Genomic DNA, 17314 nt, shown 5'->3' with positions numbered 1-17314 from the left:
TCCATACAAAGGGCACACATGAATTTTTGAATTTCCCCTTGGGATTAATAATGTATCTATCTATCTATCTATCTATCTATCTATCTATCTATCTATCTATCTATCTATCTATCTATCTATCTATCTATCTGTCTGTCTGTCTGTCTGTCTGTCTATCTATCTATCTATCTATCTATCTATCTATCTATCTATCTATCTATCTATCTATCTATCTATCTATCTATCTATCTATCTATCTATCTATCATAACCCAGCTAGGTTTATAGGTAGACATTAAGACAGTTACTTGATGCATTCACTTCATGACAATTACACTATAACCTTAATTCTGCTTATTTAATATATTTTTTTCCATTGTGTCATAATTCATTTTTCACAAAACTGTTTTGCTTACCCAACGGAAGCAGCAACATTAGGCTTAAGAAGAAGACAGCGCCTTCTGACTGCCGCTTGTTTGACGTCTAGGTTATTCTGCTGTGAATCTCTAATGCTACAATTACTTTGCTGTTTTCAAAACTGGATCCTTTCTGCCAAGTCGGTGGACCTGGAGCATTTCAATATCTGTACAAAAGGATGACATCAGGAGAGCTGATGTATAACAAGAGTGCTGCAACAGAATTTCTGACTGTCAAGGAAATGTGCTTCCACAGCAAAACTCGTGTAGGGAGAAAGTGAAAGTGTGCACATGAAAGGCAAGAGACAGGCTTTCATTCATTCTTTTGGTTTACTGGCTCATGGGAAACTTGTTCCCCTACTATAATAAAAAAAAGATAAATCTGTACACCTTGGCTTTTTTCAGTTTGAAATGCTTATTCTTATTCAGCACTTATTATTTAAAGCTTCAGTGTGTGTCGGTACAGTGCAGCATATATGCCAAAACAGAAATAAAGCAGACCACTCTAACTGCTTCTGTCTCACAGAGGGTTGTGTCTTTTCCATATCATGTCCAAACCAAGCAAAAGACAGCGATCACTGCTATGGACACTACAGTTAATTAATGGATAGATATTGCTGGTTTCCATTTATGTTAATCAGTTTGGAACCACCTTTTTTCCTGTTAATACAAATCTGTGTCTTTATGTATATTCATTACGTAATTAACGACTTGTAAAGTTTGTATTTGTATCTACTTGCAACCTTGTCACAGCACTCTGTGCCTGTGCTCAGTGAAGAGTGTCATACAAAAATAAACTGTTATTAGCAACTGTCTAGAAATACACTTCCTCTTCATTACATTTACAGAACAAATTCATTTTGGGCTTCAAGAAAAGGTAACAGGAAACAAATGCTCAGGTTAATAAGAGCAGCAGAGAGAAGCTGCTACATAGAAATGAACTGATAAGACTGGTCTATCTGGGGGCTTTATATCCCAGCATGGATGAGCAGATTCTCTTACTTGCCTTTCACAACACAAAGAAGCACAAATATGCTTCCCAGGGTAATGCTAACTTGCTGACTGTACTTTTAGATTAGTGACATTGGTGTAGTACCTGTAGTATTAAGTTGGATGATCTTTAACGGTGTTGCTGCTGACATGGTACACAGGTCAAAAGGAAGGGGACTGAATAAAATGGCAGCACATGGTATTAAAAATCCTTAAGCTGGCCCTGAAGCTAGTCTTCAAGAAAAACTACCTCTGAAAGCCTTTGCTCATTAGACTTTATGTGTTCAGTGAGAGTGCCTGCCTAAGATTACTATTTTCTAAAGAGAACTATGGAGCTCCAATACTATGGAGCAGAGACAAAAAAATATCAGCCAAGCCCAAAACACAATGTGCAAAACGTTATTGTATTCCATGTTTTTATAGGTTTCATTTTTGCTCTTGCTGTTTTTAAGTAATGATGTGGTATACAGTTGACTCCACTTAAGTGCACGTCGGTTAAGTGCATGCTCTGCTTAGCTGCACGTGACTCCCTATTTGTATAAAGTCAAATAAATGGGCAATAACTTCGGATAAGCGCACTAGTGATAAACGCACAATCCGCATAAGCGCATGTACATTATTGATCCCATTGATATTCTCTCCAGCCAAATTCACTCCGGTTAACTACACGGTCTCTTCACATCCACTAGTGAAACAACAATATTGACTGACACGCTCAAATGACGTAATCAGCATGCAGCAATGTAAGTAGCCCAGGTATTGTGACCAGCTGAAGGTGGATCGTTCAGCCGACAGCACTGATTCTGAGTACTGTACCGTCATTAAGCACACTGCCGACAACCAAGACTCTGACAGAGATGAGGATACTACTGCTGCTGCCAGCATGATTAATGAGCCACCTGCAGAGACCGTTTCCTTCACGGACAGGCTGAAGTCCCTATGCACTCTATATTGTTATCTCGAGGTAAATGGCTGTCAGGACTATGGACAGTTTTACAGCCTCAGTAATCAGATACACAGCCTGAATCATGCGAACAGTGTGAGAACAGCGGGCAGAAAAGAATGATTATTTTAATAAAATGTAGGCCTGACTGATTGACACTTGGACATGTGCAACTACATATATTAGGAATTGCCAGTACAGTACAGTACAGGTACAGCACATATATATCTGAACAGTTAATGTGTATATATGTATTGTTTCCACTATATTCTTCACCGTAGCCTATTTAAATGAATGTTTTATTGTGTTTGACTAGGCTAGTAGGTGGGGTAACTGAATTGTCAACTTTCAGGATTAACAAGTTGCACTCCTATTAAGCGCGCGCTCTGCTTAAGCGCACGTGGCGATCTCATCCGGAGGCTGTGCACTTAAACAGAGTCGATGTCATCACTCTTGGGTCCTCTTTCTGACAGTAAAAATGAGCCAAGAAGACCTACAAGATGGAAGTCATTTGCAGTTGTGGGAGATTTTGTAACTATTGCTGTGTTTTGTGGTTGGATTTTTTTGGCAAGTACAGTAGATTGTTTTTTGGTTCATTTCATGGATTCTGATTGCTGGACTGTGTTTTGGATTTTGTTTGCCTTTAGGCAACTCCCTGCTATGCTTTGTAGGCTGTGTTGAGCTTTGTGTTTCATTTTCTATCTTTTTTTTGGTCATTTATTTATAAAAACTCTTTATATTCCCTCTTTATAAATGCCAAGAGTTTACAGTTATCCTTCCTTTTGTGTGGCCTTTTCTTTATTTTGGGACTACTATAGTTATTTTTACTAGCCCCCTACATTTATTTGAGCCTACTACATCCGAAGCCAGCAAGTAGCCCTATGGGCTTGGCTGATGTGAGGCTGCCAGGCATTCCTCCATCAAAGTCAAGGTATGCCACTGTTGGGCAGACTAGGCACTTTCGGCCTGCACCCTAGCTTGTTTTAGAGGTTTCACCTTGTTTTACTATTAAGGAAACTCCCATAATATGACACAAACGCATAAACAAGAAAGGACTTTGCTTTCCAAAAACCAAGCGAAAGAAATATCAAAGTTATGGTTTATTTTTCCAAAAATAAAAATTACCTACAGTCTTACACATGTTCTAGATCTACTTTTAAAGACAAAAGAAGCTTTAGTGACATATCAAGAACAATGTTTGCCACAACATCATAATTTTTCAGTAATCTTGGTGCAGGACATAACATATAAAGCCACATGAAAAAAATTAACAAACAAAAGAACTCGATTGGCTGTGAAATCTAATCTGCCTGAGTTGCAAAGCATCCTGGGGCTTCAAGCTGGCAGAAAGTTGGCCTTTGTCTTTTTGTGAAAAATTTGAACGCATTCATATAATTCAAGGAAAGGTGGCTGGAATGTGTCGAGTCAGACTGTGAGTTTGAGTTAGGACGCCTCAGCAGGGAGAAACGTAACATGGAGAGACGTCTCAAGGTGACTAAGTGTTGCGTAATGATCCTCAAATTCCCTTGCCTGGACTGTCAGGTGTGAGATACACTGTCATTTCCAGGCAAATAAACACTTTGTCCTTTTGTACTCCCTTTGTACTCTCTGGTGTCTCTGAATATTTGCTGAGTATGAATGGCGCACAGAAGATTATATAAGAAAGGAGGGTATGCACTGTGCAGTTTCGACTGTGTAGCTCTACTTATATGGGGCCTTTTAACTCTATGGCGTCCAAACTCTGTTCTGCCTGCCAGTATCAGAAAGCATCCTGTCAGTTTGAGTTAGGGCTGCATTTTCATTATTTTAGCAGTGTGCACACTTATCAGAGCTCATATTTCTAACTGCAGTAATCCTTTTCACTGACTGTTATTACAGCTTCCCATTCTTTTTCTTATATTGGGGTTCTGCAATAGCATTTGATATGGCTGCTGTTTTAATCAGACACACACACATGCTAGGCTAGTTCAGAGTTGGCAGTCAAACTAACCCACATGTCTTTGGGACGTGGGGGTAAATCGTAGCTCCCTCAGAAAACCCCTCAAATAAACAGGGAATTTGTGCAAACTCCACATAGAGAGCGACCAGAAACAGGATTCAAGTTAATGCCACCAGAATTGAGCCAAAATCTACAGATATGCAAGTCACTATTATTACTTATTCTTTGGAATAAGCTTTTATTCAAGATGGCCTACAAAAGGAATATACATTCAATACAATATATACAGGAGGGGTACCCAAAAATTTCAGGGATGAGTCAATAGCATGGCAGTAGGGTTTAGTTATTGAATATGCCTTTCGGAATTGCATTTCTACAGCCTGACTGAAGAATCCACCAAGTGTCATCATTATGTGTTGATCGAGTGCATACTTTTGGTGTTTATTCTACAGTCGTTTGCAGATCTTATATTTTTTGCAAAGGAAGACAAGATAATGATGATCACATTTTTTGACATTGACTTTTTAATAACAGACTGTTCATCAGCAACGTTACACTCAACTGCTAGGGGAAAACATTAGGAAAGAAAACGTCTAGAGCAGTAGCACATTTTGCACCATGAAAATGCATCAGCATTCACCACATTGTCAGTCAAAGAGATTTTTGACCAAAAACAATGTGGTTGATGCTTCGCAACTCCCAAATTTGCCAGATCTCTTTTTTGTTAAATTTCAGATTGAAGGGAAGACAATTTGCTGCCATGGAAGAAATCCAGGAAAAAATTGCCGGAGGCACTTGACAAAAGATGAGTACAGGAAATGTTAGGAATGGAAGAAGTGCTGGGATAAGACTTTGAATATTTTGACTGTGGTTAAAATGGAATTGCTGCAAACTGGATAATAAAGTATTTTTTTTAAGAATTAAAGAATGTTTGAGTCCCTCCACATACAATGTAAGAAGCTATCACTACAAAGGGTTCATGTTTAGCTGTTAAATTAGAACAATTAGATAGGAGACGAAACTATAAAAAAGGAGATACATCAAATATGTAATAAATAGTCTTTATTAACAGGAAAATTGACAAGCCAACATACTTCAAATATGTCAGAGTGAAGTACTGAAGAATTCACGGACGCTACACTGTATTTGTGGTACATATAGACTGGAGTTTTCCATTCAGCAGTTTCCCCCTTGTGTTTTTTGGTTGGGTGTCATGTTTTTGTCTATACTTTGCTTATTCCTGCTATCTCACAGCTCTAGAAATTCATCTTTGAATTTAACAATCTATGGATGGATGTATTTTCTTACTCAAACAGTATGCTAGAACATAAAGTAGAAGTGTGCTTAATAAAAGCACTTGTTTGAAATTAGTGTTATGGTTCACCTATCCAAAAGTCATCTGTCCCTACATTAACTGACCCATTGGGGACAACAGCCCGTCCAGATGCAACTGACAGAGTGCGAGCCCACTCATGCACACAATCGCGGGGTCAGTTTAGAGTCACCAATTCACCTCAAATATATTTAGGATGTAAGGGGAGAAGCAAAACAGCCAGAGAAAACACCACACTGACATGGGGAGTGCGTGCATTGGCACTGATCGGGCTTTGGATTTGAATGCAGTTTTCTGTGGTAAAGCAGCAGCACTAGCCACTGTCCCACCAGTCAAACTGAATTCTATGTAGTAGGGTGTTGGACCCCATTCTCCACCCTTACTGTTTCGATTACATATTTAAGCACACAGCGGTCCTGCATTCAAAAGGATGCCTAAAGTCTTACACATTTGCATCTTGGGATTTGTATTGAGACATTACTATTTTAAATCTAATTCTGCCTCCCTAGAAAACAGTTCAAGTCTCTGGCAGGCCTAGAAAGTGCTGTTGGGCTTGCTTGTGATCATTGCATGCTCTTTAAGTAACCTCTAAGGGCTAAAAACATGAGAAATACCCAACAGCCTTGAACTACTGACAGCAAGTGGGGTGGCACTTGAAAGTCTATCAGGAGAACGACAACATTGCCAACATCAAGGAAAAAGAATGTGCCACTTGAGAAGAACCACTTTTGTTTTGCATTAAATCAAAGTATACTTAAGGCCTGGGGTGAACACAAAAGCACCGTGTCCAGAAAATACATGAAGAGTTCTAGCCATCTGTCTATTGATGTTCTATCTCACCTAATCCTGCTCAGGCGGCAAAGGCTGGAGCCCATTCAGGGGGGCAGTCAAGCCTTGGGGGGACATCAGATGAGAGGGAATATATAATATAAAAGCACTTGACTAAATGTATATTTACTGTATGTACAGTCTTGGGTTTGTGCATTTCACTCAGTGCTGTGTAATTTAGGGAAAATGGGTGCCTTAGCAGTAATTACTATGGGAGCCATAGTCCCCCAAACCACAAGATAGGTGGGAGTCCAACAAATGAGATTAAATGTTTAAACAGGGATTGCTAATTTCCCATTTTTTGAATATGGCTGAGATTACTTTTGAAGGACAGAGGCAGAAAAAAGAAAGAGCAGTAAGGACAACGCAGGTTTAATTACGAAAGGCTTGGATTCATAGAGCTTCATAATAACAACCTGGGCTTTGAGTTATGGAGTAAACAAGACTCAAAACCAAAAAGCAAAAAAAAAAAGAAAAGGGTAGAGTTATGTTATAAATGGGACTTTACTTAAGTTAAATACAGATCTTTCCAGAGCAAGCAGCCCACCATTTTGGCTGCCACACTATAGTGACAATTGCATTGATAGCCACACATTCTAAAATGGTAATCCTTGATGTTGTCCCCGACATTCAAGAACAACAGTAAGAAATAAATAAATTGTTTAAGATGTTAAATATGAAAACAAAATTACAAAACATTAATATTTACAAAATAATTCTGTCATTAGTTCCAAAACGGGAAGAGTCAAACTCTGCCAAACTAAAAAAAAAAAGACGCTTACTGCTTATCAAATTTATTAAAGCAAAGAATGTACTAAATCAAATAACATTATTTGAGTTAATAAACCAAGAGAACTAAGAGTTAGGTTGAAAAAAATTTAATCAAGAAAGAATTAGAAATGAACACATTTAAAACAAATTCCAATCATGTAGCTGAACAAGCCAAATAAAAGGCAAATTACAAAAATCTTTAGTACAATAAAAAAAATTAAATAATTTATAACTCAAGAAACAGTAAATCCAAACAATCACTTAGACTACATATTTGTCAAATAGTCCAAAATCCAAAAAGCAAAGTAAAGCAAACTCGCAATATTTTCATGGCCCTATTCAAGAGCAGGGAGCTGTATGTGCAGAAGCGAGTGGGCAATTTAACGCCACAACAGTGTTTTGGGGCACATAGAACACTTAAATAGTCCACTCAGGTAACTGCGGCCCTAATAACATTTTCACCAAATGTTATGATTTGAGATTTTAAATTTCATGGGTTTCCCTAGAGCAGAGGCGTAGCTAGGATTTTCAGCGCCTTCGTGCCCCCTCCTGTTTTCCAAAATGCAATGGATAAGGGAAAGAAAATTTTTAATAAAGTATTTAAAATAATAGTATTTTAAGAAAAAAATTTCATATAAGTCTCTGAAAATGATAACGCCACCTCGTGTTCTTGAAAATCTAAATCCGTCATTAGTTTATGTAAAAAAAAAATTGTTTTTCCGCATTTAAAAATGATTTTAAAGAAAGTATATAGCAAATTATAAAGCAAAATAATTATATATTTATAAAAACTGCATTACTTACAATTTATTCATACGAAAATATGATGGGGAAAGTCTAGACCTTTGCAGCCATCTACTAGAACACTTCACCACAGCCCAATCAATTTTCTATCAAACACAAATCACTTGGCACACAGAAATGGCGTTTGTAACAACTTACACAATGATACACTAATGCCTCATGTCAGTCACGTGACCTGTTTAATAACGTCAAATATGTTTCTGGGTGGGAGTCAAGCATGTTAGAGTAGTGGATGGGATAAATTATTGTCTGTCGGGTATATAGAACTAATACATGTTTCGAAATCAGAAAGAGACAAAAAACAGAGGAAAAAGATATCCTCTTACTGATGTAGTGATGGACTGAGTATGCAAATGTTTTTTATTTACTTTTTAGTGCATTTAAGAATGGAAAACATTTCATTCTAAAATTTCGTAACATCAATTTGGCGCACCCTGGATGCTGCATCAGGGGACAGATGTTCCCCCTTTACCCCCTGCTATGCCACTGCCCTAGAACTAGAATATTACATTCGTGTTGTTTTGGGGGTTTAACCTTTAATCAGAATTTGAATTCTGAAGTTTAATATTTTTATCATCTTTCTCTACGCCATTTTGTTTTGGGGATGGTGCTGCTATTTTGTGAATTTTGAGTCATCATTTTTCATGGGGATTTCCCATGAAGCACTGGGGCTACGCCAGTTGTGACATCATTTAAACGCCAGCGTAAAGATCACCCTAAAATATTCACGAGTATCTAAGATTGACCAAACGTATTGTACTACTTACTTTAAACTTTGATTACTGATGTTTTAAAACAAAGCTCTACAAAGCTCTACCTTTTGACTTCGATGTCTGGTTTCCGATTTGGCTTTAACATTTCTTTCTTTCAGTTTGACCCTTGCTTTGTCCTTTGATTCTATTCTTTCTCCTGATCTTTACTCTTGAATTATTTGGACTGATTGACATTTTTACAGTCAGTACACTAAGATTCTTAATGAGGTGCCACCATTCCAAACACAGAACATAACAATGGATGAAGGACCATACAAAAAGAAAAACACAGAATAAAATGTAAACAAGACAAAGGTAAGGAGTTGGGGAGACGAAAAATATCAAACATTATAAACAGGGATCAGGTGCAGCCATAATCAAGAGGTCATGACACTTGTGAGGATGTGTGGATCACTGTCCAGAACGTGTCCTCCATTTATATGTATACAGTATGTGCGTTAAGAGATTAAATGGGTCGATTCAACTTTCTTATTTCCAGTCCGAGAGCTCTCCACTCAATACTATCCATTCATCTACCCAACCACTGACCAGATCTGCCCCATCTCAAGGGCACATGGGTTTGATCTACTTGCGTTGTCACAGAGAACGTGTGCACCAGTTTATCACAGATTGACATTCCATCCCAGTGGTCAGAGCTTGCTGGGAAGCATGGCTGAGAAGGCTGTGGGTGTGCCTCAGACCTATTACAGATCACTAAATGAAATTTAATCACAAAATAAATTTGGAATTATTAGTACATCAAGTCATTATACTAAGATTTGAGCCGGTGCAATACTCACATATACCTACTGTATATTCACTCTTAGAAGGTCAATTAAGAGTCCACTAAACCAAATATGCTCATCTTTGGCATGTTGGTGGAAAAAGACAAATACAATGTAATGGCATAACATAAAAATGATTCATGAGGGATGTTATGCTGAAACCCCATTTGGAGTTGTGAATGCAGTTCTGGTTATAACAGTTCAAAAAAGAAACAGCAGCACTGGGAGATGTGCAGAAAGAAGCAAACAAGTGTGTGCCCCTGGATTAGAACGTCTTCGGTCTGAAATGATGAACTCAGCGAATGTCTGTGGGGAGTCTACACTTCCTTCCTGTGTCAATGTGGATATTTTTCACTGGAACCCTGGTAGGTTTCCATGTCAGGTTAATTGTCAATTTGTACTTGAGGCATTGACAAGCAGTGCATGAGTGCTCCCTGTGATACAACAACAACATTTATTTATATAGCACGTTTTTATACAAATGATGTAGCTCAAAGTGCTTTACAAGATGAAGAAAGAAAAAAGAAAACAAAGATATAAAAATTAGGCATTACGAATTAACTAAGAATAAAGTAAGGTCCCATTGCCAGAGAGGACATAAAAACAAACAAAAAAAAAACTCCAAAGGGATGAAGAAAAAAAAAAAACAAAATCTGCAGGGGTTCCAAGGTCATGAGACCACCTGCCCCCACTAGGCAATAGACTGTTTTTTCACCCAGGGTTGTTTTCTGCCTTGCGTCCAATACTGTTGAGGTCAGTTTCAGCCTCCCATCACCCTGAATTTGATTAAGTGAATTTAAGATTGTGTCATCTGTACGAAAGGGAAATTAAAGGGAAGGGCACACAAGTGCACATCTTCACTTCTAAACCAGAACACCCAAAGAGAACGGATTCAGTCATGGGAAAAATATGCAGATTCCACATGGAGAGTAGCATAGCAGAAAATTGAGCCCAGGTGTAAGGCAACGAGAGGACGTTGGGAGCATACGCTGATACCCACCACATGACGAACCACCTGGTTGGGACATGAGTGCAGCGGGTGTCACCTCAGTGCCACACTGGAACAATGTGAGGTTTTAAAGTTGATGGAGTGCCAATCCTGCCACTAACAGGAGTTAGTTTTCCTTGTGAGTAGGAGGACCTGCTTGCAGGGCTGGACAGATTAACATCATAGCCAAGAACAGGCAATTGCAGGATAAGGGCCTTGCTCAGGGGCCCAACGGAGTAGAGTCGCTTGTGGCATTTATGGGATTCGAACCGGTAACCCTGCGATTGCCAGCACAGATCCCGAGGGAGGCAACTAATACATTTTAAATAACAAAGCAGATCTTTAAAGACAATCGAGCAACTTGCAACATTTCTATCATGCCTCAGACAGCCATAAATGTATATAGTCTTGTGTTCTGAAGGATGGTGACTCTGTCTGACTGTGACTGCAACATAGAAGAAAAGTTGGTCTGAAATGCAACTCTGCTGATCTCCTGTGTCCAACACCCTGGACACATAAAAGACAGTAACACTTAAAAAAGTCATTACCAAACACTATACAGTAATCCCTCCTCAATCGCGCAGTAGAAACCATATGTTTGTATGGTTATTTGTATATATTTTAAACACTTATAAACTTTCCCACATTGTTTATAAATACTGTATTATCTGCACAGTTATACAGTAAACCCTCGTTTATCGTGGTTAATCCGTTCCAGACTCTACCGCGATAAATGAATTTCCACGAAGTAGAATTCTTTATTTATAAATATAATATTTTCGCAGTTAGAGCATTGAAAACCTGTTTGCAACCTTCTAAATACGTTTTTTAACATTATTAGAGCCCTCTAGACATGAAATAACACCCTTTAGTCAAAAGTTTAAACTGTGTTCCATGACAAGACAGAGATGGCAGTTCTTTCTCACAATTAAAAGAATGCAGACATATCTTCATCTTCAAGGGAGTCAGGAGCAGAGAATGTCAGAGAGAGAGAGAGACAGACAGAGAGAGAGAAAAGCAAACAATCAAAAATCAATACAAGCTGTTGGGCTTTTAAGTATGCGAAGTACCGTGATAAAGTGGCTGCAAGAAAAAGGGAGCAATATGAAGGTAGTTTTTCAGCATTTTTGAGAGGAGCGTTCGTATCTTCTAAGCAAACAGCCTCTGTGCAAACAGACCCTCTGCTCACACCCCCTCTGTCAGCAGCAGAGAATGTCAGAGAGAGTGAGAGAGACAGAGAAAAGCAAACAATCAAAAATCAATATGTGCTGCTAGAGCTTTTAAGTGTGTGAAGCACCGCACGGGAAGCATATCGTATATCATTGAAGGATTTTTATTTAATAAGTAACACGTGCTCTGATTGGGTAGCTTCTCAGCCATCCGCCAATAGTGTTCCTTGTATGAAATCAACTGGGCAAACAAACTGAGGAAGCATGTACCATAAATTAAAAGACCCATTGTCCACAGAAATACGCGAACCAGCAAAAAATCCGTGATATATATTTAGATGTGCTTACATTTAAAATCTGCGATGGAGTGAAGCCGCGAAAATCGAGCACAATATAGTGAGGGATCACTGTATACTGTACTTCTTAACAGATTATAAGTTCATGGACATTCAAATAGTTACAGTATAAAGGTCATTAAATTATCATTCATATATTGGTAACTCTTTATAATTAACTTTATTAATAAGTTATTAAGAAACTTCACACTTTTAGAAATCACAGATTTCCTTGGTATATACCCTTTATTCATAAATTTTAAAGGTTTATTAATGAATGTGATGAAAGATAGTAAGAAGTAAGAACTCAGTGTCCTGCCATTTGATGAGATTGAGGCAAGTCTCTTATCAGCCATGAAATGGTGTCGATCTGTAACACTCCCAGCTGTCCCCTCACTGTTAGACACCAATGCAATTAGTTCTTAAGTGGGAACAAATGGAAGGGAGGACAGGTGTCTGCACTTCAGTTTGTCTTTAGTCTTACGGGATGAATTGAATGTCAGTGGGATGGGAGGACAGACATGTAGAAGAAAGGCTCACATAACTGGGGTGTGGATCTTTACGGCTGCTGCATACTTTAAGTAGTTCCATAAAATAAGCCATGATTACTAAACATCTGCAAGCAAGTATTCACAAATCTCCATTTAATGAGTTCCTGCAGTGCATCACGCTTTAGGGAACAATCGGCATTTTAAAAAAGTCACCATTTATGCTGAAGAATAATATCAAAAACTGCACTTCTTAAAAAGAAATATACTTTTTAATTCTTTAAGCTGTCTTTTTTCCCCTCATTAAAGACTTATTCCAAACAGTTATTTTCTTAATAATACTGCCTGTACACATTATTGTAATCTGCATTTTTATTTAGAATCACAGCATAACAAGAAATTAAATGTTACAAAAGAAAACAATAATTCATCCAAAGAATGTCTGAAGGCTTCTGGACTGGCATAAGCCCCATTTTGGGCTTACTTCTAAAACTCAAAATGGCTTCCCACAAGAATGACACTTTTCATTCTCAGCACTTTTGAATTGGCCTCTTCTGTCTCTTAAGCTCCAGTAAGTCAAATGTCTCCTCACAAAACATTATCCCATCGATAATATTATTCTATCCATCTCTGAACCCATTAATCCAGTTTGGGGATGTGAGGGGCACAGCCTATCCCAGTAGAGTCTGCCGCAGGACTCACACACACACACGGCTAGTTTAGACTCATGGAGAGTTTGAACCAAGTGACCAAGCTGCTGACCAAGTGACCAAGGTGGTCTCTAAACCCAGGGACTCTTATTCAGCAGTAGTCATCAGTATGCCACCATAATGTTACTCCAACTTCTTAAAAACAAGTACAAGAATAAAATATATGACTGGTGTAACATTCAGGTGTGTTCAGATACTTTTTTGTCATTTTTAAATTTTAAAGTTTCACTTCATCAAAGACTTTGATATCACAATTTTATTTATTGGATATTTCTGCAACAGTGAGTCATATTCAAAAATAAGAGTGGTAATATAATGTAACTACATGTACTAGTGGTATACATAAAATATGTTTTAATACCATTTCACAATATCATGTGGGTGATATTACTTTTATAAACAGCAACGCAAATGATGAAAAGATTCAAGTGTTATTGTTAGTTGTTTGATATGGACGATCTGTGGCAAATTGTAGTTCACATTTTTTTAACATGCAGTTTTTCAGAGATGTACCTGATGGAGATCTGTGCTGAATTCTCAAGCTAAAACTGCTGGCTGCATCCGAACGTGACAAACAGAGGATCAATGCGACGCTTTGCCAATAAATTACACTGTCAGAAAAATATTGAATCATTGTCATCTTTAGATAATGCAGTCATGAGGTTGTTTTTAGTATAACGGAAGTACAGAGTAGACGTTTCATACATTTCCACACAAGTTATGGTGCATTAATTTTTACTTTACAGATATGAACATCACATTGTTATACACTTGCATGTTAAGGAGCAGGAGAAGTGAGCTGCTGTGAGATGAGCACAGGCAGAAGCCAGACTGTTACCATATAGCGAGACATACCCTGCATTCTAGTAAAGTAAGGGATGGTACCTTGAATGGTGATGAATAAGTAACCAGTATTATTATTACAGTATTAAAAAATTAAACAATGCCATTTGTAAGAGCCATTTTCCTAGTTCTGTAAGATTCATGATTATTTTGCTAGATGACAATGCATAATCTATTGGAGGTTCCTATAACTCCCCCATAAGTACAGTAGAATTGTATTGGTATATTCTTGCCATTTCTAACAGCTTTGAGTAAACATTATTCTTCAGCTAGTGACCAACCTTGCCATTGTAAGGTGTGGAAGGCATATGGTTTTAAACCATGTCTGGGCACGTGCTCGTGCCCGCGCCTATGAGATCTTTGAGTGTGAAACAACTCTAAGAAAACAGTGCTTATTTAAGTACTGTACCATACGCTTAAGGTGTACAGAAGAAGAAATGAAGAACCTTTAAGTATAGAAAGAAGTAAAGAACTTTTAAATACAGAAATAACTAAAGTTTCTCAAGAAAAGCTAGGTTTATAGAAGAAACATTTTTTCCCTTTTTTTTGCCTTTTATTCCACATGTGTAGCAATTTTTTCTTTTATTCTTGTGTGGATTATTTGTTTTTAACTTTCACTAAATATTTTTAAAACAAACTTTTGGACTGAGAGATTTCTTTCGACATGCGTTTTACCCGTGCTTGACTTCGCCTTACACTTCGGCGGCTACACCATTATTGGTGAATTGAATTCAATAACATACATTTAATGTTGTTCCATTCTTAACACTCTACCATCTAACTCCACCTACTTCTGATCCAGCCCCATATTTGACTCTACCCCATTCCAACATGTACAAGTGTTTCATTGTTTTAGGAGTGGCTGTTAAACAAGTGAAAAAAAAAATATATATATATATATATATATATATATATATATATATATATATATATATATATATATATATATATATATATATATATATATTCATTGCATTCGTTGTCTGAGTGCCGACCTGAATTGTGTGGGTGGTTACCTACCAGGTAACACTTGTGGTTGGTTTGCCATTCGGCAAACATCTTCCACGGTGCCCTCTTCAGTTGCGAGAAACAGATCATGGAATGTTGCATAGTTTACTGTCAAATAATGCAAAGCGTACGCGACACGTGTTTCGCCCTCATTTGGGCTAATCAGGCGTACACCCTCTACTGCTCCCCTCTCGGAGATCGAACCTCGGACGTCAGCGTCAGAGACAAAGCCCCTTTACGCTGCGCCATGGCGTGTGGTTCGTTTATTTGACAGCCTGTAGGTCCTGAGTAATTACATTCGGCTTCTCGCAACTGAAGAGGGTACCGTGGCGAATGTTTGCCGAATGGCAGACCAACCACAAGCGTTACCTGGTAGGTAACCATCCACACAATTCAGGTCGGAACTCAGACTACGAATGCAATGAATGTAATTACTCTGAACCTGAGAGGGGAGCAGTAGAGTGTGTACGCCTGATGAGCCCAAATGAGGGCAAAGCACGTGTTGCGTACTCTTTGCACTATTTGATGGTAAACTATGCAATAATATATACAAACTAAAAAAACAAAAAATAATAATATATACAAACTGAAGCAACTGTAATTGAAGTCACACAGAATGTTTTAAGACGGACGAGTTTACAAATTCGCCAATGCTTCTCAACGGAAGATTTTGAAATTTCAAAGATGTGCGTGACATACTCTACTCAAGCTTCCTAAATGAAAATTGAGCTGTCCTGACAGTTTTACTTGAGGAGTATGTGTTTCCATGAAAGTCTTAATAGCCAGGAACCCAGGTGTTTTAAGAGGGCAGACAGACAGACAGACCTGACTACTGCAGTAGTTGATTATATGAGAATGTGGCAAAAAATAAATAAACCATTTGGCCATATCGCCAAGTCATAAGCCAAAACATTCGCCATCATACTGGATATGATAAATGAGAAGCTGATCAGGTAAGAAATGGAAGGGAGAAAAATATTCTCGAAAAGAGCCAGTATGGCTTCCAGACAAGCTTTGTAGACTCTGCTAGACTGATTTGTGGGAAATGAGAAAGCATATAATGCCCAATTTCTTTTTATTTTTATGTTCTTGACCTTGAAAATAGTACTGCATGAAACATTGCAAGTTAAATGAGTAGCAGCTGGCATTTTGGCAGCACTTAATTAAGCATAAACCTTTATGTTTTCTATTCAGTTCACAGTAATTAGGAAACACTGGGCACAAAATAGTGACCAGTCTTGAATCAGGCACCAGCCCACTACAGCGCCCACTCACACACCCACATGGGTCCATTTCTGAATCACCAATTGCACATTTATTTGGTTTGTGAGGAGAAAACAGGAATACCTGAAGCAAACTGCATAAAGACATGGGTATAATATGTAATCCTCACACAGACTATGACCAGGCTGGCGTCTGAACCCATAAGGCTGGAGTGCTAAGCAGAGCCCCATTTAATTAACATTTACCTATATTACATGATTTAAATCAGTCCCGTTTATTGGCATTACTTCTCACAGAACTTTGGAAAATTATTAATGAATCAGTGAAGAAAGAAGTGTTCATTAGGAAGAGACTATGACTGGATAAGCATCCAATATGTCTGATCAATAAGGCAATGCCAGTGAGGTACAGGAACATAAAGTTTTATAATTAGAATTATATGGATGGCCCCAGGGCAAAGTCCTAGGCATATTTTTAAAGTGTTTTACTACTGCATACAGAATGCTGGAGAGCCAGATTACCTTAAGAAATTTGTCACAGTTCAGCTTCCTTGAATGAAACATGCAGGGAAGCAGAGAGAAACTCACCTTTAAAGAACAGACAAGGGGACAAAGATTCTTGTTGCACCCGGCACACCCATGAAGGCTGGAAGAAAATCTGCAGAGGCCAGTAAAATCAATCAAGGTTAAGGGGGACGCTCGGAATCCTGCCTCCTCCTGACATTTGACCCCTGGACTGGGTAAAAAGAATGTACAGCTGAAGAGGGCAGGCAGTTCACTGATGGACTCCAGGCATGGCAGAACTACCTGAAAGGAACCTTGGAGCTTTCATTTTCTTTTTCTTGGAGAACTTCCCACCATATTAACTTGGAATTGATTACGGCTTTCTGTTTTGATGGAGGTGAGAAGTCAAGCAAAATGACACCTTTTATTGGCTAACTAGAAAGATTACAATATGAGTTGCATTGAAAGCTTGCATATTGTCATCTTTTTAGTTAGCCAATAAAAGGT

At 38.2% G+C, this 17314-nt stretch overlaps 1 protein-coding gene across 4 annotated transcripts in view; it reads right to left on the bottom strand.

Moving 5' to 3' along the window:
• Positions 1 to 17314, bottom strand: part of LOC120537396 (glutamate receptor 3) — a 389304-nt gene that overhangs the window by 338077 nt on the left and 33913 nt on the right. The window lies entirely within an intron of this gene.

Source organism: Polypterus senegalus, chromosome 10 (genome assembly GCF_016835505.1).
Source record: "Polypterus senegalus isolate Bchr_013 chromosome 10, ASM1683550v1, whole genome shotgun sequence".
In the NCBI taxonomy this organism is placed as follows: Eukaryota; Metazoa; Chordata; class Cladistia; order Polypteriformes; family Polypteridae; genus Polypterus; species Polypterus senegalus.
The sequence above is the reverse complement of the archived record's forward strand: the minus strand, read 5'-3'. Positions and strand labels throughout refer to the sequence as shown.